The sequence below is a fragment of the Neopsephotus bourkii genome, unplaced genomic scaffold (genome assembly GCF_033783945.1).
Source record: "Neopsephotus bourkii isolate Nb327-2 ecotype Australia unplaced genomic scaffold, CSIRO-AGI_Nbou_v1 NB_330, whole genome shotgun sequence".
Taxonomy (NCBI): Eukaryota; Metazoa; Chordata; class Aves; order Psittaciformes; family Psittacidae; genus Neopsephotus; species Neopsephotus bourkii.
In genome coordinates, this window is record NW_026900838.1 from 543,169 (window position 1) to 569,717 (window position 26,549).

The 26,549-nt window shown below is 37.2% G+C and overlaps 1 protein-coding gene across 1 annotated transcript in view; it reads left to right on the forward strand.

Moving 5' to 3' along the window:
- The window catches only part of EYS (eyes shut homolog), a 579,093-nt gene that overhangs the window by 499,930 nt on the left and 52,614 nt on the right, over positions 1 to 26,549 (forward strand). The gene's annotated exons all lie outside the window — the stretch shown is intronic.

Genomic DNA, 26,549 nt, shown 5'->3' on the forward strand with positions numbered 1-26,549 from the left:
GAACATACTCTGAGATATCAAATAATGTATATACAGCAGCAGAAAGCATGCAGAAGGTGATAATTTAACATTTGTAACCCAAATTTTATGCAAATACACTTACATAACATTGTTTGACTATTTAGGGTAGCCTGTCATCTTTGTTTTTCAAATAGATAAACCCCCAGAGTCCAAAAAGAAAGATGTCACACGAACTCCCTTGTCCAGTAAAAATTTCCAGATCTAGATGAACTCATTCAGAGCTCTGACAGATAATGCTGGCAGTGCCTGTTCAAACTGTCTGCTCTATTTCTGTACCAGATGAAGGAATGAATGCCTGTATCTCATCACCCAGTTTGGCATTTTAGTATAAGCCAGTATCATGGTTTATCCCAGCCAGCAACTAAGCACCACACAGCAATTCACTCACTCACCCCTGCAGTGGGATGGGAGAGAGAATCAGAAAGCTCAAACTCATGGGCTCAGACAGAGACAGTTTAATGGGACAGAAAAGGAATAAAATAACAATAGTGGTAATAATAATGACAAAAGAATTAAAATATACAAAACAAGTGATGCACAATGCAGTTGCTCAACACCTGCTGACTGATGCCCAGCCATTTCCCAAGCAGTGGCCCCCGACCAGCTTTCACCCCCATTTACACATTGAGCATCATATCATATTGTGTGTGATATCCCTGTGGTCAGTTCAGATGAACTGTCATGCCTGTGTCCCCTCCCAACTTCTTGTGGCCCTCATTGGCAGGGTGTGAAGAGCTGAAAAGTCCTGGACTTAGTATAAACACTCTTTACCCTCAACTAAAAACGTCAGTGGGTTTTCAACCTTATTCTCATACTAAATTCAAACCTCAATACTATTCCAACTATTAGAAAGAAAGTTAGCTCTGTCCCAGGCAAAACCAGGATACCATTTTAAATGTTGCTGTATTAAAGGAAGCAGGGAACTTGCAAATAGATCAAAAGACCAGAGGCAAGCAATCCAAACACAACATGCGTAAAGCAGATAACTTGCTATTGATAATACTTTTATATTTTTTAACTCTTCCTAGCTTCCCTTCTATCTCAGAACTACAAACAATGAACTAATTTCAGTAGCTCAAACTTTGCATCCAAATATGCTTTTCTGCACACCTGTCTACCTCAGGGTTTGCTTTGCCTAGGAAACGAGGAAGAGGGAAAAGGAAAAGTTACCAGAAGACTTTGTTTAAAGATCAGAAGAGTGAATTCTTTAATTTTAATTGCTTTAGTATATAGTCTTAACAGACTAATCGGTTGAATTATTTGGGGTCAGACATGACAACTTTGTTGCAAATTCATATTATTTGGCAAATTCAGCATGCATAACACAACTGTGTCAACACGATTTTGGCCATCAGCTGAAATCCCAAATAACCTATAGACTGCAAATTTAAACTACAGAACCTGATGAGTATTGTGGTAGAAAGTAACAGCCCTGTAAGAAAGAAATTTCATTTGAAGTGTCTAAGTAACTGATCTTAAATATCATCTTTAATATTAAAAACCATCAATTTTAAATTTGCATTTTACTAACTATCCAAAGCGGAATTTGACATGTAATATTTCTTATTTTATTGCAGTCAAAAGTATTTTTTGTCAAGATATTCCCACCCTTAATACAATGTTTATCCTTTTTTTTATACGCCTTTCCTACAAAATGGTAACTGTCCTCATCTGAACAGAATCAACTGTCTTATAGTGTCTAAAATTAAGATTTTTTTGTAGTTAAGAAATCTAATTGAAAAATTGCAGCAGAAAAAATACGGACCCAGTCAGAGATCAATATGATCAGACAAAATCCATTTATTGCAAAGCCTTAACCCCTTATATACTATTTCTTACATACACTTACAGTGATTTGGCATATTATGATTGGATACATGTCTTGAAGACCCTTAGTGAGTAACACATAATTGGTTAAGCACAGGTGTGAGAACTTGACCTCGAAAGCTTGCCAACAGTCCACAGTTCTCATAACTCAGTGAATTCCAGCTTCTTCTTATCTTGCATGCTTAAGCTTCCTCGGGCCTCTCATGGCCTTGCTGTATCTTTTGGGATTATTCAGAGTTCATGTACCAATTATCCATTCTCCCATGAGAACACTGTCTCCACAAAAAAAATATGCTTAAAGGATCGGTTTTTGTTACCACTTAAGTGCAGCCTTCTTAAGCAAGGAAAACAATATTGGCTTAATGAGAACTGAACATCCAGGTAGGAAATAATGTATTTGTGTGTGCAAGGAGAACTGCAAGAATCCCTCTTGTTTTCCAGCCAGTAGGTTACTCCTTCATGAATCTGCCATACGTTATTTTTGAAGTATCAGCCAACCTTTAACAATTGCAAGCAAGAAAGACTCATACCTAAGGTCTCATCTGAAAGAGAATTGCTGTGTTCTTTAGCATCAGACTAAGACATTTAACCAGAATTGATTTTTAAAACATGAGTCCCTTGCTGAATCAACAATTATGATTCTTTGCCACCTGGGTTTTCTGCAGAGGTTTCCTATCTGATCACTGAACCAGTATCACACAGCTTAACAGTTCTGGCAGTTTTACTGCAAAATACAATAGGCCAACCGGGTATATGCACCTCTCACACTATTCTATGCCCTTTCTTTCTGAAAGGCAATTATTTATTTGTTCTGCTGCTTCCCCTTAGCATCAGGTGGACCTTGTGGAGTACTGATACAGTATTACAAACCACAGGGTCTGTTCAGGTAAACACATTTATACATGCAGCTTTAAAATCCTTAAAAAACAAATTTTTGCCCATATTTTAGAAGCTTTCTCAGAAGGTAAGTATACAAATCTGCATTGGAGAAAATTTATTTTTCTCATATATAAAATAAATTGAAAGGAAGCTGTTAGGTATGATTTTATAATCATCCTTGAGGCAGAAACCATTTAGAGCAACACTGGCAGCATGCAGGTTTCATACAAACTCAAGGAAGCATTGAGAACATTTATGATTGTTGCAGCATAAGTCCAATTTACATTGAGCTAAAGTGAACGCATGACTTGGAATTACCAAGTGTGCAAATAAGTTGAGCAGGTCAGAACAGGATCAGTGTCATACCTTTGAGGAAGTCAGAAGTAATGTGTACTAATGTATTATTTAAAGGATTTTAATGAAAACTGAATCAGATGAAGTGAACTGTTTCTAATCTGATTTTCACTGTACTACTCTAAGCCCTACACTGTGGTAATAAAGCCTGTGAAATATAAAGAAAATAAATAAGCAGTGATCATCAGAGTGTAAAAAACTTCAGTCTGCTGGGCTTAAACTCAAGCACCAACTTTCTCTTATTAGTTGATTTACAGCCTGCCAGAAAACTTATACTTTCAAGAGAAATTAACCATTGATAAAGAAAAGGCCATTTTTCTTCGCTAAAGACTGTCAAGAACTACTAATCCTAGTTAGGATTTCTCATGTGGAATATACTTTATTAATTTTCCTCCTCACTGTGAAATACTCCCTCAAAACTGGTACTTCTCATGTGTAATTAACAATGCAAGGTAAAGTGCCACAAGTCCCTGTTGTGCAACTACTGATGTGAAATTGTTTTCACAGGATCCAGGTATTTTGAGAAGAATAAAAAGGCCGTAGTGTATAACCCTCTCCAGACCATGTCAGATTCTATTCCTGATTCTTTCCTACAACACACTTGTCTGGGACTCTGGAAGATGTAAATAAATAACATCAAATATGCTTGTAGTAGCCAGTTGATTCAGAAAACTTCATCAGTATTTCCCTAAAAGTCCTTATTTTCTATGGTCTGTTAGTACTTCCACAGTCATTTCCAGCAAGTTGTTATGAAGCATAATAGTCTCAAGAATGCAATTAGAGAATGCAGGGACTGAAAACCTGGCACACAATAAAACAGTTACATTTGCAACCTCAAGATAATCTTAGGCTTACTTCAGCCAAGACAAAGGAATACTTTGACTTTACCTGACGTAGTGACTTCACAGACTGACCAACTTAGATTTTGCTTGAACTGACCACTGATCTTGACAAACGAGAAATACATATTGGTAGCTTTCCTTGCAATATTTCATTTAACAACTCCAAATTTTTTTAACTGTGCTTATTAAAGTTGGTAAAAACAAGGTAAGAGTGAATGGTATGGGTATTTCCCACACATAATGCTTTGTCTACTCTTAAGAACTGTATTCACACTGTTTGTAAATTATGAAGGAAACAAAATCTTTCAGTTTCCAGAGGGTTTCAGTCTGTATTTTGCACTAATTAATCATAATTTGTCTCTAACCTTTGCTTCTTATCCATTATGCTGGTTTGTCATATTTCAGCATCTTCTCCCATCACCCTCAGAGAGGCTGACTCAGACATTCATATGTAACCACTACAGTCTTTCAAATGCTGCAGCTTGTAATGCTCAGTTCCAATTATTTTTATGCAAATGGATATGACAACAAACCATGTCTATCTTACCTCTCTCTAATTAGATTCTAAGTTCTTTAAGGCATTTTCAGTTCTTTTAACTCTGCACCATACTTGAAAAAATATTATTTCTGTAACGTTGCTCTTCTTCCAGTACTGCAGCCCAGTCCTGATAGTTTCCAAATAATTCCTCCTTGACATGTCTCTGCTATATGATATGTCTTTCCCTCTGGGCTTTTTTAAGGAAAAATATTCTCCACAAGGAGCTCAGGAAGACATTTACAGCATAGCTGCAACTGCCAAGAAATTACTATTCCTACCATATTGCTGCTTCTACAAGACAGGGTATAGTGCTTCTTTCTATAAACTCAGACATGCCAGTTAAAACTTGAATGCTCAACTTCCTTTTTATTTTATTAGTTTTCTCTTTGGGTCACAAGCTTAAGCTTGACCTTGTTCTACATATTGACAGAAGCAATCCAAATACGTGCCATGAATCCTCGATGTGGCAACAGTGGCAGCAGTTATTTAACCTTTTATCTGTTGTATCCACACCTTCCAAAAGTACTAAATGAGATTTAAGAATAGTGTTTCAAGTCTCTACATTTCCATTTCCGATTAGATGAGCAGCAGTTAAGAATCCAGATTCAGAAAATTATTTTCTGAAATATGTCAACATATCTGTGTGCCTTGGAGAGGCACTGCACATGTGTACTTGGACAAAAACCTGGAAACAACTCAGAAATCCTGTGTGATAGTTACCTTGCATTTTGATGATCAAGAAAGGGAACAAAGCACTAAAGGAATGTCAGCATGTACTAATGAAAATGAAAATAGTTTTTAAGAAAAGAATTACCCAAATTTTAATTGACTTCATAAACTACATCTAGTCCATTAAGGTTTTTTGAATGTCCAAGAGAAAAGGGAGCTCAGTAATCTTCCCTAGATATTTAATCTGTGACACATTTACTTCTTATTAGTGTACCATTGAATTATAAAATACAGTTAATGGAGAGATCAGTATTACATCCTTAAGTAACCAAACATTAACTAAACCTAAGTTCCTCTTTACGAATACGTAAATTATTTTCAAACAGTAAAAAGGACTGTACGTATTAAGAGATTTGCTATAGCTAAAGCAAACTAACAGGCATATCAACAGACTGTGATGAGATTAAAATGTTGTCTACATCATGACATATCCCAAGCTGGACAGTCACAATGACCCACTTGCCATTAAATCCATGATTTCAGTGGGCTTACAAATATGATAAAGTACTTGAGTTATTCAGGATATAAAGGGAATAAAGTCTGGGTTACCAAAATAAGCAATTGCGATCATAAAAAAAAAAAAAAAAACACACACAAAAAAATAAAACCAACCCAAACGTAGCAAAAAAGAAGAGATGAGGTAAATTGCTGTCCTACATATAAGATTCCCTAATCTCTGGCTTTCCCATACATCATAAGCAGTCAAATTGACTGAGTTTCAACTCCTCAGCTGTCAGCACCATCCTCTGTTGGAGTTAACACCATTGCAGAGAATCGGTAGGACAGAACATGTCAACATGGTCCAATTCCTCCTCTTCACAGATCAGTACCTTAATACCAATCCACCTGGCTGTCCTAGTTTCAGCTAGCGTAGAGCTAATTTTCTTTCTAATGGCTGGGATATTATTATGGTTTGCATTTAGCATGAGAATAGTATTAACTCTCTGATGTTTTTAGTTGAGGCTAAGCAGTGTTTACATTGAGTCCAGGACTTTTCAGCTTCTCACACCCTGCCAGTGAGAAGGCTGGAGGGCCACATAAAGCTGGGAAGGAACACAGCCAGGACAGCTGATCACAGCTATCCAAATGGATATTCCATACCATATAATGTCATGCTCAGTATGTGAACTGGGGTGAAAGCTGGTTGGAGGCAGCTGCTTAGGAACTGGCTGGACATCCGTCAGCAGGTGTTAAGCAATTGCATTGTGCATCACATGGTTTGTATGCTCAAATTAATTTATCATTATTATTATCACTATTGTTATTTTCTTTCTTTTCTGTCCCATTAAACTGCCTTTATCTCAACCCACAAGTTTTCCCACTTTTACTCTTCCCACAGTGGGGTTAGGAGGGAGAGCCTGTGTGGTGCTTAGTTGCCAGCTGGGGTTAAAAATATGATAAAAGGATTCCTTCTTGTAATATAATAAAAATTATGTTAAACTTCTGTTAGTTAGTTGTAACTTTTTATGTCTCTTGTATAGGCAAGCAGTTAGATGTACGTAATTAACTTTAATGGGAGCCATGGTAAGTACTATATGATAGCTTCCAAATGTTTTCCAGTGTATAATGTCTTGGCAGCTGTCCTTTGTATTATACCTAATATTCTGGCAGCTATTTTAGATAAGGTTAAAGTGGTACAGCTTTTCATGGCTTTTTTATTTTTATGGAAGAGATTCACTTTTAATCAGAATGTACTGGTCAATACATGAAACTTGGGATGACTTTATTTTGAAATCCTGATTATAGAAAACAAAATATATTAAAGGGGAGGAAGCAGTAGAAATAATTTGAAAATCGGGGCCCTATTTTGGAATGTATTCTTCATCATTTTCTTGTATATAAGTGCAGTGTATCATTTTAACTAAAATATTTGACCTGAAGTATTGAGTGCATGGCATAGCCATTTGTGCATCTGTTAGCACCAGTGGGTTTGTTACTGACTTTCTTCGCACTGGGCCACATAGTGACTCTATATTTCGTCATCCTTAAGACCATTGTGAATATCTCAGCTTTGCGATATAATAGTGCAATGGACAACTTGCTTAAGCATTGCACTACTTAATGGAAAAGGTCTAAGCAAAATAAAACTAGGATTTCCTTCTTTTCACCTTTGTTCCCTGCTGAAATAATGCATATTTTCTGCACTAATCTTGGTATATACCTTCATGGTACGGATTTGTTATCTTACTTTTTGCTGCCACCTAGTGTATTTTACAGTACATGGCCGAGATAAATTTGAAATTTTTGTAAAAGGGGCCGTCATTAAAAGTGATTAGATCTGTATTTATCATACAAAAGGGAAGCGAAAAAAAAACCCACAACTGTATTTTTCTAACAATAAAGACTTTTCCCCTTTAACATAGCTCTCTCTATATATTCTGTGCTATATATTCTCTTGGGTATTGCTCAGCTCTTTTGACTCTGCGTCTTTATTCAGCGTCATTTGTCTCATCTACAGAGATTCTTCTAATTCTTTAGAGGCATTCGATTAATCTGTGATCTTTGAAGACTTTTAAGTGTTACGTATGCATTTATTAATATTCATTTCCTGTAGAATAAGAAATATTATAATTTGAACTGTTCAGTAAACATAAAATGCTGGAGAAAATTTAGCTTTCTGGAATTACAAGCATTCGGTTCAATAGCTGGGTGTTACAGTTTCTAAAAAAAATGTCTTGGCATTTGTTTGCAAGGCACAGTGAGTCTGAAAATTTTATTATAAATGCAAGCCAGCCAAATGGTAAGCAAGCATTATTAACATTTAAAATGCTCAAAATCTAATGAACTTCCTTCATGGTCTGTTTGGACTGTTCTGGTGTTATTTCATCTACATAAGCAACTTCCATTTGACTGACTGCTGTAATTTATCTTGAAATTGAAGTGGGTTTTTGTCAGGTTGTCAGCATCTGTATTTCTTGGGTTTTCCTTTTAACTATCTGATAAGGAGTGAAATCAGCAGTAAAATGTATTCAGAACTTGTTATAACCTGCTTTGTACTACATAATTAGCTAAACATATGATGATACACATTGTCCAGAGAGGCTGTGGAGTCTCCATCCTTAAAAGCTCAAACAGCTTTTTGGACTGGAAACAAAACAAAAAAAAGAATAAAACAAAACAAAAAAAAGACTCAAAAGCTGTCTGGACATGATCCTGAGCAAGAGGCTGTAGGAGACCCGGCTTGAGCACAGCAGTTGGACCAGGTGACCTCTAGAGGTGCCTTCCAGCCATTCTCTGAATCTGTAATCTTTGAAACAGGAATTCTGCTTCTGGCACAGTATTATTTTTTAAAGAATCTGAATCTGAAGACTGGTTTTGTTTGCCAGAAATGTCACTGTATGTGTCCTGTTCTTAGTAGCGCTCTAATAATTTTAAACATCCAATAATGGCTGGTACCTCCCTTAACGATTTTCATAAAAGTGCCTTTTTCATATTTTAGAAAATATAGGCTATCATACTCGATATAAGCCTAGCATGGCTTAGTCATAAGTGCCCCTGGATATTTCAGAAAAGGAACAAGTGTGGGGCAGAGGGGAATAGGTTGAAGGGAATTATTTCTAATTTTGTTTGATATTGCTAAGCAACAGGATTGTACTGCTTTAGGGTCCCCTCATTGTATAAATGTGTTGTACACTTAAGACAATGCCTGCCTACTTCAGGAACTGAAGAGGCAAGGGTATTTTTTTTCTGGTAAACTCTGTGAACACTGACTTTTATAGTATCTTTGTGTTGACTGAAAAACATAGACCGGTAGGTAAAGTCTTTAGTTTCTGTGTACATAGCTTTTTATGTCTAAGGGTGTCCAAAGAACAACAAAATTATGCATAAGATTATCATGAGCCCTGAATCTCTTCCTTGCTTTTATAATTTCTGAAATAGCATTCATCAAGATAAACACAGTGGTTCCTTCAACTTTTTCTGAATGCGTACAAATGAAGCAAAGAGAATGGGGAAGCAGGGGCAAAAGGAACTACTTTATTTTTTAACTGCTTCTTATAATGCATTATAGAGTGGTGGAAAAATACAGCAGTAGTGTGCTGTAAAATTATTCTTCTTTGCATTGAGATCAGTGAAGGAGGGTGAAGTAAGCAGAGTGCTGAAGAGCATATTGAAACACTAAGATGAAGAAAAGAAGAACAATTTACAATACAAAAGAAGCATAATTTTAACATCTCATGCATTATTAAATAGCCTATGATTTTTAGGTTACATTATGTCTCTGCTATTTTAAGAAATGCATAAAAATGCTGTGCAGTATTATTTCAGTAAGGCTTTTATGTAACTGTATAAAATTGCAGTATATTATTGCAAATGTACAGAGCCTTATTGAAACAGAGTACATTAAGATAATGCTAAATGAAGGGCATTATAATATATGTAATATATTCTACATAGTAGTTCTGGTTTATCATATTATTTTAAGAGCATTATTTTAAACAGATGACCACAGAGTTTACATTACAGACAGTTGCCAGAATCATAAACATTGCAAACTGTCATGAAGCAATCCTGAAACCTGACTGATGAAGGCTCTTGGTTGTAACTCTCTGCAGTACTTAAGCTTACTGCTGTGGATACCAAAGCTAGAAGGAGCCAGTTACACTCTGATAACAAATTGCAAATGCACAAACATTTGTAACATGCTGGGCAGACTTTAATTTGCTAAAATGGTTCATTCCCCAATTGTACCTACAATGAAATTACTACACTGCTGTTTAACTTTTCAAGCATTTAAGCATAATGAAATAATCTTATAAACAGTGGCCTAGTGGTGCAAACCTTTTTCTCAAACTTTTGGGACATGGAGGACCCCTAGCATACATAGCAAAAATGCTCACCAGTATGAACTGTATTAAGGAATGTATGGAGGTTTGTCACTTCTGCTTATAGATAGATTTGAGGAGTGGGGCAGCAGTGAGATATGAGCCCCCTCATCTTTCGTAGAATCATAGAACAGTTAGGGTTAGAAGGGACCTTATGGTCATCTAGCTCCAATCCCCCTGGCCATGAGCAGGTACACCTCACACTAAACCATGCCACCCAAGGCTCTGTCCAGCCTGGCCTTGAACACTGCCAGGAATGGAGCATTCACCACTTCCAGCCTACAGAGAAAGGAGCACAGTAGCTGTTGAAGCTAGCAATCTATTGACATCTTTGGGATTTCTGTTTATAACATTATAATCTCCATAGTATATAAGTAACTGCAGGAATATATCCGTTACCAGAGTCTTCAAACATTACACTGCCAGATCTGACTCTCTCTGTGTTAAATATCTCTTAGAATAGGACACAATCCTTAATGGTTTCACAAGACACTGTCTGAATGTTTGTTTGTTAACATGTAACGTTAAGACACTTTCATTGACAAATCACTTCAGATGGGAGGGTGGCAGAATGCTAGATACAGAAAAAAAGAGAAAGAAAACAAAGGCATAAACACATAAAAGAATATATTTAACACTATTAAAAGCCTATTACAAGGCTGTTTTTCTATTATGATGTATATACCAGCTGACATTTTTTTCAAAAGGAATTAAATGCATATGGTGCCAATAGTCTTCATTTACTCACTAGAGAAACTGGGGTAAATAGAAGCCACTGGAATTATTTTATTTGATTTAGAGACTTTCAGGTCTATTTAAATTTCAGTTTTGAAAGTTTCAAAAGTGATTTGTTAAGCCAATTTCTTCCAGTGGCATTTTTACATTCAATTTCCCCACTATAACTTTTCAAAGATGAACTCCAGTACTCGTTCAGAGGGTGAGCTTTCTTCTTCCACTTACTGAGTGTCAGTCTTTATTTGCAGATGATTTGAATAGATGTTTGGCTATTATCTGTGTTCAGGATTTATGGCGGGTTTTTACACAGCTACATTTATTTTTATTTTAAACGACTGACAGCTGTTCAAAAAGGTGGTGGAAGAGAAACTTTTCCTGTGGTATTACATCCAGTATATCATCATGTATAGTCCTAGGTTTATATGCTTGGGCTTTTGATAAGTTTATATGTCTGTTTATGATAGTGATATTTGCCTACTAGTTATAGTTACTTTGCCCCTTCTGATCTGTTTGAAATATCAGCAATGGCTTGCAGGTCTAAGTCTCAGACTATTGGGGGTTTCTTCTGATTGTAAGCAGAAATATATTGTTCTATATAGGCTTATTTAAAAAAAAAAATCCTAATAATAACTCAAGTTCCTATTCTTTTAGGAAAAAAATTATGTTTCTTCTAAAACAACAGTTAGAGATGGTGGAACACAACTAGATTTATCAAACCTAGATAGCTTGTGTACAACCTTCAGTGAAGGGAGTATAGTTTTGCAGAAAAGTTTTCTGCAAAAGGGCTAAGGCCCCTGCTGAAGGGCTCAGGCAGGCTTACAGGAACTATCCTGAAGCCCTTATTACACCAGTGATAGTCTGGCTAGCACTACAGCCATTTTTAGCAGGCTAACACGAAGTCACACATCCATTTGCATGTAAGTATCTTCAGTAAGTTTACTGTACAAAACATTAATAATGCTATGATATTACTGATTTTGCTTCTGCAACCTTTTATTTGTAAGTATGACTTCAAATAAAAATACAAAAATAATTCTAGTAATTTCCTTAATTCAGAAAAAATAAGTAATTTTGCATTCAACAACTTTCATATTTCCTCTCCAAATGAAAACCTTTCCGTTTTGTAAGACAATAAGATAACATTTTTTTTCCAGCCAGTACACTAACACACTGAAATTAAGGCCAAGGGGTAAATATTGCTAAATGGAAGTAGAAATATTACTTCATTCTATTGAATCACTGGTGTTAGATGAGTCTATGAGCAGACAATATAAGTTGTTGTAATAGGTTTTGTTTTAAATATGCATTAAGGAGTTATCTGGGTCATATATAAAGGGGGAGTGTCACGAGGATGGAGCCAGGCTCTTCTCAGTGGCAAACAATGAAAGGACAAGGGGTAATGGGTACAAATTGGAGCACAAGAGGTTCCACTTAAACCTGAAAACTTCTCTGTGAGGTGACCACTGACAGGCTGCCCAGGAGGTGGGATCTCCTTAGACATTAAAACCCCCTACACGTTCCTGCTTCTAGTTTCCTGCTCCAGGGGGATTGGACTAGATGATCTTTTGAGGTCCCTTCCAATCTCTAACATACTGTGATACTGTGATACTGTGATATTTCCAGTGCTTCATTATGATCATTATAGCACTATAACACATCCAGAAAACTAAAATGATACTGATTTTACAGCTCAAGAACCTTAGCATAGAAAAATCCTTGTTTTCCCTTAGGTGAAAAATTATTCCAATTCAAAGTTGAGTCTTGCATCTAACTCTAATTCTTTTATTACCAAAAACATATGTATGTTGACCTTTTTAACTCAAGTTGGTTGCACTAACAGAAGGATCTTAGGCTGCTTTGTAGGTGCTATGCTGTAGTGAAGCTATTGCTCTCTTAAGTGTGGTCTTCAGTGAAAATATTCAAAAGATTTGACCAAGGTCTGAAAATCTGTGGAAAAGCAAGGATTTTCCCCATACCACAGCTCTTAGCACATTCCAGTCCTACCATATCTTCCGCATAAATGCAGCAGGACTATTCAGAAACTGAACAGTAATGAGCCTTGGACCATGAGAAGCATTTATTCAAAATGCAGATGTCTGGCACCCATCTGTATTTTGATGGTTTTTATTCTTTGCTTTCTAGAGATTTACTAGGTTTAAATGTAATTTCCAATGGCAACTTCACTCTTCCTGAGAAATAAGACATATCACAGTCCTCAGAGCAGGAGGCATAAACTAACTTGTGCCTTCAGGACATTTGCATACTAAATGTATCGCTGCTGACACTGGGAGACTAAACAGCAGAAAGTCTACTTTAGATTTTATTAATTTTCTCTGCTTTAGTAGCTCTATTAGCTGATTTCTAGAAAAATTGACATGATAGATGAAAATATAAATTTACAAAATTCCAGGTGAATGTCATATTTCCTTAGCACCACTTTCCTTTATATTCCAGAAATGGCTGATGGCTCTTCACAATAAGGATGTGTTTGTAATCTTATCATCTCTGCACAACAGCCCTTTGAGATAAATTGCCTTAATCTGCCTTGAATGGAAACACATTTAGAAACAGACTTAATATTATTTTACTTCAGAGCATCTTAGAATATAATTAACAGCTTTCTAAAACTGGCATTTTATTGGATTAAAGTCAACAGGGTGTGACATAATAAGCAAGATGTCATTTTCGGGTTTTTTTTGCTATAAAGAACATGGCCTTTTCCTAACTTTAATTCATTTTTTTTAACTAGATATGCATTTTAATGATTATGGAATCACTTTTAAACATTAACTGAAATACAGACACAAAAGGTGACCTGAAATTACAAGGGAAAGTTGTAACTGCAGTGTATCAGACACATCTTTAAACTACGCATTAAGCATGTATCTGGTGCATTGATATTGTTTACCTGTTCTCTCTCATATTCTAGAATTTGAAATATTAAAAAAAAGCTTTATTCCACTTAGGGTAAATAGTTAAGGCATTTGGTTCAGTAAATACAGAGGTTTTGCTGTCTTTCCCAAAGCTCATGGTAAGTAAGCCAGTCTTACAATATTCTCAGCTTCAAGTTGGTTCTTGACTGCTCAGGGTCCACTATAACATTTTGTTCTCATTACTTTATCCTTTACCTCTAAAGGCTGATCTGTAGCCATCCAAGCCAACTGTGAAGAATTGTATGAGAGTTATAATACTGAGTGACAGAGTGAAAAATAAATGTGGATAGAAATTCAATATAAAGAAAGTCGATACATACTGAGAAGCAAAACACATTAAAAGAGGGGAAGACCTTAACTTTTCAAATGGAAGGGTCGGCTCTGAATCAGAAACTACCTCTCAGGAAAGGTTTTGGAAGTTTATAGGTTCTATTATTCTCTGCAGCACTTTCTGAATAATCTATGAAATACACCAACTCTGTGTTCAGTAGCAATTAAGAAAGCAAAGAGTAAATCCTTAGGAAGGGAGGGTAGAAGCATCATGAAAGCACAGATATGAATTAATATGGCTCCATTACCCTGCATTATTTTGTCATTTTATTCTCTCATCTCCAAAATGAGAGTGGTGATGTGAAAGGGAAAAAGGTGAGAAGGGTAATCGAAGAAATGGAATCCATTCATTGAACATATTAGCTTGACATTTCCTACTGCAGAAAAGAAAAATGTTTGAAGAGTGTTATGAAAGATGTCCGCATCAGGAGAGACATGAGAAAAGCAAATAGACAATAGTTGTTCATCTTCTAATACAACTTTGTACATCACATTAAAAAAAAAGAAAGAAATTCAAACAGAGCAGGGATACATGCTTAGTGGAACTGCACCACACAGTGTAAATGTTCAAAGCTGGCATGGGTTCAGAAAGGAATCAGAGAGGTTCATGGATAAAAAGTATCTATTAGGGACTGTGAAACATGTCTGATTCAAGACATTCTTTGCTGCAGGTCATGATTTATAGCTATCTTCTTTTGTGAGATTACAGCTTTGTCTGTTGTCAGAGATAGAATAATGGTCAAAACGCACATTGGTCTGACCTGAGTAACTGTTCTCACATTCCTGTCTTGTTATATAATTGTACTAGGTATAGCATTCCTGTATATTTCTCCCTAAAAGTGACTGTAATTTGCTAGTTTGCCTGCTTAAATGTCTTGGGACAATACTGAATTGTTTTTGGATGCTTTTGGTCCCAGACTCCAGGCAAACCTAGCATCCAGTGTAGATCAGCATGTCTAGAACTCTGACTGACCATTTTTTGCCAACAGTGGAAGCAATTTTCTAGCTCTTAATTCTCTGAAGTACTCTTACAAATAGCATGTGAAGAAACAGTGCCTCCTTCTCAAAGCTAGTATCTACAAGTATCACAAAATGCCCCACAAAAATCAAGTCCCTGGTGTGCTTTGGTCCATCCTCTTGGGTCTCACCCTCCAGTATTTCTTATTACAAGAATGCTCACAATAAATTTGGAGAAAATCACCAATGTTAATCAAAGGTCAGAGTTGCTAAACAACTTGAGAATGATACATGTTAACCACCTAAGTTGATTCCCTTGATAGTATGCAGCTCACTGCCCCTTCAGTCCTTTTTTTCTGCAGTGGGTCAGATCAAAGAGTCTCTGCGTATGTGTGCTGCTCAGCCCCACTTAGTGTCAGCTCCAAGGACTTATTCATAGCTCTGTCGGCACGTGACTGGGGTTTGTACTGACTCCAGGGAAGTGGATTTTTTGTATTTGCCATCTCAGAACGCAGGCAAGGAGTCCACTGTGGTCTGCAGGCCAGCAGGAACAAAGTCAAAATGAAGAATTAAAGCCTTTAAGGATATGCAGGGTTTCTGCTCTCTACTTCTTGATTAAATGTGTGGCAGCCTGGTTGTCACATAAATCCTGACCTGCTAGTGAACTCACTCTGACAAATGTTTATTGTTATCAAAATGTGGAAGAATTGCACAAAGTTGATGTCCCTTGAAAATTCCGTATTTTCCAGTCCTTGGGCCACATCATTTGTCCTTGAATAGCACATGTGACTGTATTGCAGTTCCTGCTACTGTAGCTCCCAGGGCAGTTTGGAATTTGTCAGTTACTCAGTGGGATGGTTTGACCCTGGCCAACAGATAAGCCTCTGCCAGTTGTTCACTCACTCTCCTCCAGCAAAATGTGGAGCAATTGGAAGGGCAAAAGCAGGACAACTGGTGAGCTGCGATAAAGACAGTTTTGTAAGTGAAGGAAAATGAAGAAAAAAATCCAAATAATGCAAAAGAAATCATTTACCCTCAACAGACCAGTGCCCAGCCAGTCCCCAAGCAACAGATACTTTGGAAAGACAACCTTTCATTTTTCATTGCTGAGCACTGTCTCATATGGTATAAGATTTCTCTTTGGCCAGTTCAGGTCAGTTGTCCTGATTGTGTCGCTTTCTAACATCCTGCCCACTGCCAGCCTACTCAGAGTGAGAAACAGAGAAGATCTTGATGCTGTGCAAGCACTGTTCAGCAATAGCTAAAACATTGATCCATAACACTGCTTCCATCACAAATCCAAAACACAGCACCATACAGGATGCTATGAAGAAAATTTACTCTTTCCCAGAGAGACCCATTCCAGGTAGTTGGCATGATGTTGACAACCTTATTGTCTGATCTGTTGCAACAGTAATGAACTATGAAGTATCCAGTAGACTACGTTTCAGTAATAGGTCAATGTATAAAATCATAAATAATGTCCACATCAACCTGCCTTATGATCTCTTTAGATTTTAGAGGGAGAATGTCCTCACTCTGTGCATTCAGCAGCAATTGGCTTCTTTGTTGGCAGTGAGACACAAAGAATAGATGAAGTACAAACTTTGACCTAAATCGAATGCATGAGACACCTACCCATTCTCTGGCAAAGCTAGTTCCCGTCAAAAACCCAATGTGTTTCAAACCCTGCATAAAATTCAACTCAGTAGAAAAATTAAACTGATGTTTTTCCTAATGTCTGTCACAAGACAGACCATCTCAGCAATGTGAAATGTTTGCAGTATTAGAAATGTCATGGTGGTAATAATAAGATAACAATTGAAAAGTTAACTTTAAAAATAAAAGCATTTTTAATTGAAAACATTTTTGTCAGGAGTTTGCTGATGATACAAAACTGGGAGAAGTGGCTGATACCCAGGAGTGCTGTGCTGTCATTCAGAAGGATCTAGACAGGCTGGAGAGATGGGCTTGGAGGAACATCTTGAAGTTCAACAAGGGAAAATGCAGGGTCCTGCACAGGGGACGAATAACCTCATGCACCAGCACAGACTGGGGCTGACCTGCTGGAAAGTAGCTCTGCAGGGAAGGACCTGGGGGTCCTGGTGGACAAGAAGTTGACCATGAGCCAGCATTATGCCCTTGTGGCCAATGGTACTCTGAGGTGGATTAGGAAGAAGATTAGGTAATACTCCCTCTCTACTCAGCCCTGGTGAGAGATCACCTGCAGTACTGTGTTGAGTTCCAGGCTCCCCAGTACAAGAGAGACATGGAGCTCCTAGAGGAAGTCCAGCAAAAGGCTACTAGAGTGATTAAGGGTCTAGAGCATCAGACCCTTTTCTCATATGTAGAAAGACTGAGGGAGCTGGACCTGTTCAGCCTGGAGAAGAGACAGTTGATAAGGGATCAGATCAATGGATACAAGTATCTGAAGTGAGAGTGTCAAGAGGATGGAGCCAGACTTTTCTCAGTGGTGTCAGGTGATAGGACAAGAAGCAACAGGCATAAACTAATACACAGGTAGTTCCACCTGAATGTGAGGAAGAACTTCCTTATTGGAGGGTGAGCATTGGAAAAGGTTGCCCAGAGTTGTGGCATCCCTGGAGATACTCAAGAGCCTTCTGGAAACAATCCTGAGCAATGTGCTCTAGGTGGCCCTGCTTGAGCAGGAAGGTTGGACTAGATGACCCTTAGTGGTCCCTTCCAACATAAACCATTCTGCTATTTTGGGGAATAAAAGATCTTTTATCTTGGTGCTGAATGTGATGGAGTGTAATAACTAGGCTTTCCACTTCACACCTCTTTTCTCTTTGCCATCACACCATTTCAAAATTGTTAATTTTTGAAACATCACCAGAGTAGCAAAAGATAAAAATATCATATGTCTCTGCTACCCTGTACTGTTTCTGGTGAGGAGGCATAGTTTGGTGTCAGTGTGTCTTGGCCACAGGACAGGTCTTAAGAGTTTCCATTTCAAGATTGTATGCCACATAAGCTAAAAGGGAGTATGGCTTTGCTTGGAGGAAGAAAGGATTCTGAGTTTCTCCCATGAGTTAATAAGACATGTCAAAAATGACTCGGCTAGATCACCAGCTCTTTTTCATTTTTCAGAAAAGAAAGAGTGCATGATACTGCCCCATCAACCACAACTCCTTTGCAGGGAGATCATTAGTTTTCATTTGTAGGTCAGAGTACAGTTGCGAATCCTGCAAGCTTCTGTGAACACTGCTCTAATTTCTTCTGGGACAGAATGAAGGAATTTTTTTCTTTGTTATCAGATTGTCTGCAGTAAAGTCTGTTTTGGAGCTTTCTTACCTGGTCTGTGGCGTGCATTTGGAAAAACTCGACCGTTGCAATATGACAAGTGGTAGGAACATGCTGAGGGTTGTGCTCTCCAGAGGTTGCACTCCCTGGCAGACAGGGGAACACAGTGACTACACAGCAAGTAGTCGCTGAAATGGTGATGAATGGGGGATGAGGCTTTAATAGCTTGGCTAGTAAGAGGACAATGCCTTTCCTCCAGGACACTTAACCTTCATAAAATAGGACATAATACTATTTCAGGCAACTGTTTAAGAATGAGAGGGCACATTACCAGCCATCCCCTGGCAGGTGGTGACGTATAAGGAAGGAGTGATTAATATACAGTTCATGCTCCTCTATGAGTTATGCTGGTGGCTCTTAGATGAATTCATAGATCTAGTGCTCCTTTCATCTCACTGTATCATGTCAGCAGCACAGCTTAGCTATATATACAAAAAGATATTTGATAAGTAACAAATAGAGTGCTAAAGGGGCTCCACAAAAGCTATGCTTTTTCTTGTCTTACCTAAAATTTGAGATTTATGGAGTTCTGTGTAAACTAGGTTAGTTTGTCTGTTTGGAGCATAACTCCTACTTTGAAGCTAAAGGTCACCCTTAGACAAAATGGGCAAATATAACAAAATCTTACAGTTTATATATTATAGACGTTTTAAAGTCATGTCAGCACTTTTTATGTCTTCTGCTTAGGACTTGTACATCTTCAAATGTTCTTTGTTTACTAAGTCAATCTATAATATCTTCTTTTTTTCTGTTTTTACCATTTATTACAGAGACTCTCAATGTGCCTGAGTTAGTCTTTAAGAGAAACTGTAATTAGTACCATATGTAAATATCATGCTGTATAGGACTTCTTTTAGCAATAAATAGCCTTCCTTAAACCATCAGAATCTGCATGGTATTCTGTCTGCACAACTGATGCTGCCACAGCTGCCACCTGAGGAGTTGAACATTTACAGTAGTGGAAAAGCTTACAATAGAAGCACCTTAGCAATGAATCACTCCAGTCTTCCAGTACTGCAATTTCTAGACAAGCGTAAATCTAATTGCTGGAACAGAGAAAACATATAAATGATACCTTAAACATAAACACTGTTTTAAATTATACTAAAAGACAGAATTAAATCACACAGAAGATATATTTAAAGGTAGCTATCTGAGTTACAGAAATTTCTGCCAGAAAAGAATGTTGTGCTCAGTAAAATCTTGGAGACTCAAATCAGCATCTGCAACACAAACTGCTCTTACTCGGCTTTCTTTACAATCACAAAGCAGATTAAATCCTGGTGAAGATGTTCCGTTTCAGTTGCATTAGCAAAAACCTCTGCCAGAGGTGCCCTTCTCACAAATACCACCGTGGTATGAATTTTATTGCTGTTTAACAAATTAAAAGATTATTAATAGTAACATATTTTAAAATAGTCCAGTTTTTCATCTCCTTGACACCTTTAAAAATAAATGGTAGTCTAAATACAAATGGAAAGTGAAATATTAAAAGAATTTACTCATCATATAAACATTGATTTTATATTTTAAATAGTACAGTTGAAAAATTATTAATAAATGTTTATAATTGACTATATTTTATATCAGTTAAAGATTTGTTAAAGCCCTTATCTCATAGATACTACTCTAAACACTGATATGCTTAAATGTAAATGATCACATATGTATTTCCAGTCTGAATTTGGGTTATCTTAGTCACGTATTTGTAAATTCAAGTGTCTTCTTTAAAAGAGCAGCTTATTTCCTTTCCCCTGAAGCTTTCAAGATAAGATAGCCTGTAGAGCCAGACTGACAGAGTAACTTCATGGTATTCTTCTACATAAATGTAACAAAATGGATCGTCATTGTGATGTCAAGGAAGAGCAACAGACTTGTTCGTTTGAAGGTACAAGTACTGTTAACAATGTTGTGATGCAATGGGTTTCCTCTAACATAAATTCTCATGTAATTTACTTTTTCAAGGTAGTCATTTGCCTGTTGATGCACAAAAGCCAGACTACATGGCTTATCTGAGCACTTGAGCTCCTCATGATCAATGTAGCAAACTGCAGTTTACTATGATAAGACTTCGAAATCTTGGGAATTACTAAGTTACATAGTTCTGCAACCTACAAATTAATCTAATATTGAAGTAATGAATAGTTTTTTGCTAAAAGTTTTAAAATTTGAACAGAAATGAGTAACAATATACAATGCATGTTTAATGAGAACAGTGCAACAAGCAATATGCTGCACATCCATGTTCAGTGTCACTACTTTGAATATGTTGCTTATAAGTTCCGCTGAAAATAGCAGATACATTGGAGAAAAGACTGTTCAGAGCTCTAGGGACTGCTGGGAGCAACTGGAAACTTTCTGTCATAAGGAATTATGAGAGATTTTCATAGGACGAGCTGAAGTTAGGCAGCATGTGATTTCAGTGAGAGATGGAGATCTGGCTTCTACTTTACACTGTTTAAAATGTTCATGTATTTCCCCAACCACATTTCATATAGTGCTAATTTTTTATTATTAAAATCATAGCCTTTCAACTTTTTAATATTTTTAATTTCTTTTTTATAAATACATTTTAGCAGATGATACTATCTATTTTCTATTTGTCCCATACAACACAAGGAAAGAGAAAATGTAGATTAATGGGAAAGGTAGAAGATACTGGGGAGAGGAGTAGTGTCAGTGTTAATTGCAGCCCTTGAGGTGGACTCAGCCTGACTGACGATTATTTCTGTTCCTAGATGTGGCCAGGGAATGGATTTCTGCCCACATAAATTGTTCTGACCAACCACTGCTTGATGTACTTTTTCCTGAGAGATCTTTAACCATGCACCATTAAGTGTTATGTGTCCAGAAGTGCTTGATAACCCACACTTGTGTATCCTCTTATGTGACAGGAATGGTCATAACTGTCACATGAGAGGGCATGACTTTTTAAGCATCATACTTTTCAATGGATGTGTATCCATTGTGATGGGGAATCACCTGTGTATTCACCATCTGAGTGGAAAATAGAGGTTAAATAGGGTTTACAAAAGACTGCAGGAGATGCTTCTTGATCCTGAAAAGATCGATAGCACTGTGTTAGATATTTGAATGTGTACATTCCTAAATAAAACAATCATAGAATCATAGAACCCTAAATTCCTGAAAATAATGACATCTTTCAAGGTCCTAAAAATTAATTTTTCATTTGAGCTGAACTGTTTTTTACACAATGGTCTATTTCTTGCATGTCGGCAGCATGCAAACGACATATTGGAACTTTTTTGTTTCTCCTATCCTCCTTTTTGAAGTGGAATTTGTACCTTCCCACTCCAATATTTTTTAATCTGGATCAAAGAATTTGAAAATATCTTTTAAATGGGAGAACCTATTTAGTCCATGGTAGAACCAGCATAACTGAGTATAAGCCTGCCTCTAAGAAAATTTAAAGCAAAAACATTTTTCTATGAGTGCACTCAATCTGGAAATATTTTCCCTAAGAGTTTTCAGAACTGATATAGTTCATAAGTGATTAAGACTTGGTTTAAAAAAAGCCTGTCAGTGGTAGTTTGAATAAAGAGAATCAGTTCAGAAAGCTGTGGTGGGTTGACCCTGACCGGACACCAGATGCTCATGAAACCCTCTCTATCACTCTCCTCCTCAGCAGGATAAGGGTGTGAAAATATAACTAAAGGCTCGTGGGTTGAGATAAGGACAAGGATAGATCACTCATGAGTTACCGTCATGAGCAAAATAGACTTGACTTGGGGAAATTAATTTATTACCAGTCAAATCAGAGTAGGGTAATGAGAAATTAAAAAACTAACTCTTAGAAACACCTTCCCCCAGCCCTCCCTTCTTCCTGGCTCAACTTTATTCCTGATTTTTTGAACCTCCTCCCCTCCAGCATCTTGGGGGGACACGGAATGTGGCATGAAGTCAGTTCACCACACTTTGTCTCTGCTGCTCCTTCCTCTGCTCCCATGTAGCATCCCTCCCATGGGAGTTCTCCACAAACTTCTCTAATTCAGGTCTTTCCCAGGGGATGCAGTTCTTCACAGACTGCTCCTGTGTGAGTCCCCTGTGGGGTCAGGAGTCCTGCAGCAAACCTGATCCAGTGGGGGCTCTTCTCTCCATGTGGCCACGGGTCCTGCCAGGAGCCTGATACAGCACAGGCTTCCCACAAGATCACAGCCTCCTTCAGGCATCTCCCTACTCTGGTGTGGGATCCTCCATGGGCTGCAGGTGGAGATCTGCTCCACCATCAATATCCATGGGCTGCAGGGGCACAACTGCCTCACCATGGGCTGCACCATGGGCTGCAGGGGAATATCTGCTCTGGCACCTGGAGCACCTCCTGCCCTCCTTCTGAACTGACCTTGGTGTCTGCAGGGTTGTTTCTGACACATACGCTCACTCCTCTATCTGGCTGCAGTTTCTCCTGCACAGTAACTTTCTCCCCTTTCAAAACATGTTATCCCAGAGGCACCACCACCATCACTGATGGGCTCAGTCTTGGCTGGCAGTGGGACCGTCTTGTAACCCGCTGGCATTGGCTCTGTCAGATGCTGGGGAAGCTTCTAGCAGCTTTTCACAGAAGCCACCTATGTAGTCACCCCACTCCTCTCTCCCCCTATCAAAACCTGGCCACACAGACCCAATACATAAGTCCTTTCAGTAAAAAAAAGAAAAAAACATAAATAAAATATAGTGAATAACAAGAGCTTTCAGAATAATAATTCCTGACTGGGAAAAAAGGATTCAAAACAGTAAAGTTAACAAAAAGCACTCAGATCTAGAGAAGATACTGTAATTGAGGAAACCTGGTTGAAAGTACTAAAGCAGCAGGAAAGCTGAAATGATTTTCAGGCACTGTATAATTCAAGGAAAGATTGGCAGATGTATTATATAGTAGAAAAACACCTGCTGTGCACAAGGAAGAAATGCTTCCTTTGTATATTGTCCTTTAATATTTTTAAGATTATTGTTGAGATGAAGTTGTCCTTCTGGCTGCAATGAGTTTCTGTGGATTTGGCTATTACACAAAGCTTTCAAAGGAAGATCCTAATCCCCTTTACATTATCCTGTTATTTTTCTATAAGGAGGTTAAATGAATCTTTGCATGAAGTGCAATTCAACTTAAAGTTTAAAGTGATCAATTGTGATGCTCCTTTCAGTTTCTTGTTCTTTAAAACAAAATGGAGTAGCAATAAATAATAGTAACAACTGTAAAATTAACTGAATTATACCTACTATTTATTAACTGAAGAAGCTTGGGAAGCTCTTTCCTCCAACTTCCATAACTGTCCCATACAATATAGTGAGTGCATTAAAAGAACTTTTGTAGTTAAATATATTGAACCCACTCCAGCACATAGTTTCTTACATTCTCAGCTTAGTACTGTCATGATTAAAGGGTGTGGAGAGGTTTGCATTTCAGGGAAGCCCTCTCATATGTGACTATAACAACGGCATGTACAGTGCTTTCCCTGGGAATGGCAGAATATAGTGCTCCCACTTCAGAGATGGAAAAAGCACAAGCGCATTGAAAATTATAGCCTGCTTTGGAAAACCACAGCACTATACCACCAGGGTGAAAATTATGCCCATGGCACGTTGCACAGAGGCATTATAACCTTTTCTTTTAAAAACAGAATTAGTTTAAAAGCAAAAAACTGTGATTAAATACAGCTGTGACTGTATTATTAATGTGTTACAATCCAGCCTCCCCTTATTATGCTATATTTAAAAACAGGAATTAATCAAAACCTGTTTTGGCATCCCAAAGCTGTCAATCTTACACAAAACTTTGATTTCATTAGATCAGGTCACTGATGTCATACAGATTCAAGGACAAGGATTTGATGGAACTACCAGTATCATGTTGTACCATGAAAAGTCTTCTTGATTATTTTCTTTCCAAGCTAATGTCTAGACTGAAGACAAAAGGAGTATTTTAACATGGGTAATGGTAATAAAAAGAAGTGTGTCTCTCACCATTTCAGAGTTATTCAGAGGACAGTTCATCTTCCCTGCACGTTTTTCTTTATATATCATGTCTGGTGACATGAGGTAACACTGCTCTAGGAGTATTGTTCTTGTCTTTTCTTCACTATTTCTGTCTCTTCTTCCATTTTCTCACACTGTTTGTATCATTCTTTCTTCATATGATTCTGGATGGTTAAGTCTTTTTCTCTATCTACTTCTGGAGTTCTTCAATATTTCAGTTTAAAATCTGGAGTCTTTTCTGGTATATAACCTCCGCCATAGCTACCTGATTTTCTTTTGTTGGCATATAAATATGTATCCACATTACCAGATAACATAGTTTGATAGGAATAGATATACAGGGCATATCAATTAATGCTAAGGACCCAGCATCCCCATTATTCATGTTTCAGGGAGCTTTAAATCACACTGGACCTGGTCTGGACCCATGGTCTGAATGCCCACTAACAGCTGGAGTACCTGAGGTGTAAGAAAATCTTCGGGTGCAGGTTCATCTGAAAGAAATTGAGTTCACGCACTCAAGACCACAATATAAATGAAGGCATTTCAACTGGTGACAACAGGGAGGTTTTCTTCAAATTTCTTTCAGATCTCTCTACATCTGAACTCAAACACAAGTGTAGATATATAACACATTTCAGAAAAACATTCCAAATTTGTTTCTAATTTTGAAGCCTCAAATTCTGATAATTTTCTTTTTTCTTTAATGCATTATTTACTTTTTTCAGCTCATGTGTGCAACTATCCAAGAACTTTTTCTTAGAGCATTCACAGGTACAACGTAGACAAAAAATATTACTGTTCTGATTTGCTGTCCTTTTTCATTTGCTTCTTGCATTTATAAAGGATAGCAGGATCATGAAATAGTGAAATCCACTCAGGAAGAGAGAAGTCCACTGTCATTCAAGCATTTATGTGTTTCTTGCAGCTGAGATTAATTCAGCAGAATATGGGGAATCTTGTCCTTTATAAGTACAGTGACAGAATGTTTTGAAAGAGAATAAGTAAGTCATCTGAAACTTCATGTGATGTGATACTTTTTCTCTATGGCTAGCTGTTTTATTACAAGTTTTGTATGATTTTGTAAAACTTTTTAAAAATCGTCTTGCTTCATTAGGAATCACTCATTATTAGAGTGTTACAGCATGAATAGTGAATTGTTGAAACATTGCTTATTTTTATAACAATAAACTCCTCACAGTTTGTTATGAGAGCTTTTATTTTTAATGTTTTCTACAATAGCAAAAGTAAGGCTATAAAAAGAAATGGACAATGGTGACATATACGGCTCAATAGAAGAATTCGTGAAAATTGTTTTTCTAAAGATGAAAACTAAAGTCTATGCATATTGGCAGTCAGCAAGGATGATCTGTCTTCTCTTCTATAAACAAACAGAAATACATTTGATGATGTAGTGATCATCACCATCAATTGTAGATTTCCAGGAAGAATTCGGTTTATTGTTTCTTTTTTAATTAGCTGAATCATGTAATGCTGATATTAAAACCGTAGAAAGCAGACTTCTTGATGCTGCACAAACAAAAGCAATCCAGGATCTCATTTACATTCCTCTGCTGGTGTCTGCAGCAGATCTATAAATAGAATAGGCTACACACATAAATTTATTATTGCAGCTGATAGTAATTTTCTTTTGCAAAGGTGTCTGGAGGCATTATTCAGGAGATTCATTCTGGTAGTCTCTCCAGCTGAGATCATCTCTCCCCAGAACTGCAGGTGGTCAGTTTAGAAATGCACTCATCAATTGCTATGCACAAAGGCTGTCACAAGGTTCACTTATTTCCCTGTTTTAAGAAATACAGGGGTTCTCTCAACCCTAGGTTATTTTCTCCAACTTGATTGTATGAATATCATAAGCATTATCAAGATTTTAAAACATCACATGTATCTTTCATTTTGTCATTGAACACCCTAATAATTATGCTATTATCTGGACAAACACAAAGACTGTGGTTTGATACAGCTCACATCATGTCTTCTGTGTTCGTACCCACAGGCACATTTGACCTTATCAAATACAGGACAGACATGTTTCTGTTCAATACTGAGGATGTGTAGTAATGACATGAATTGACCTATCTAGCTGTCATCTAATTTCAGTCATAAAACAAGGGGAAAATCAAATAAAACCTTTAATAAAATAATATTTATAATAAGTAATAGGTAGAAATGTCTTACACTCCTGGTTTACCTATCTTATTTTGGTTTTCCTGTCATATCTGCTGTTGTGCTACCTTTGTATACTAAA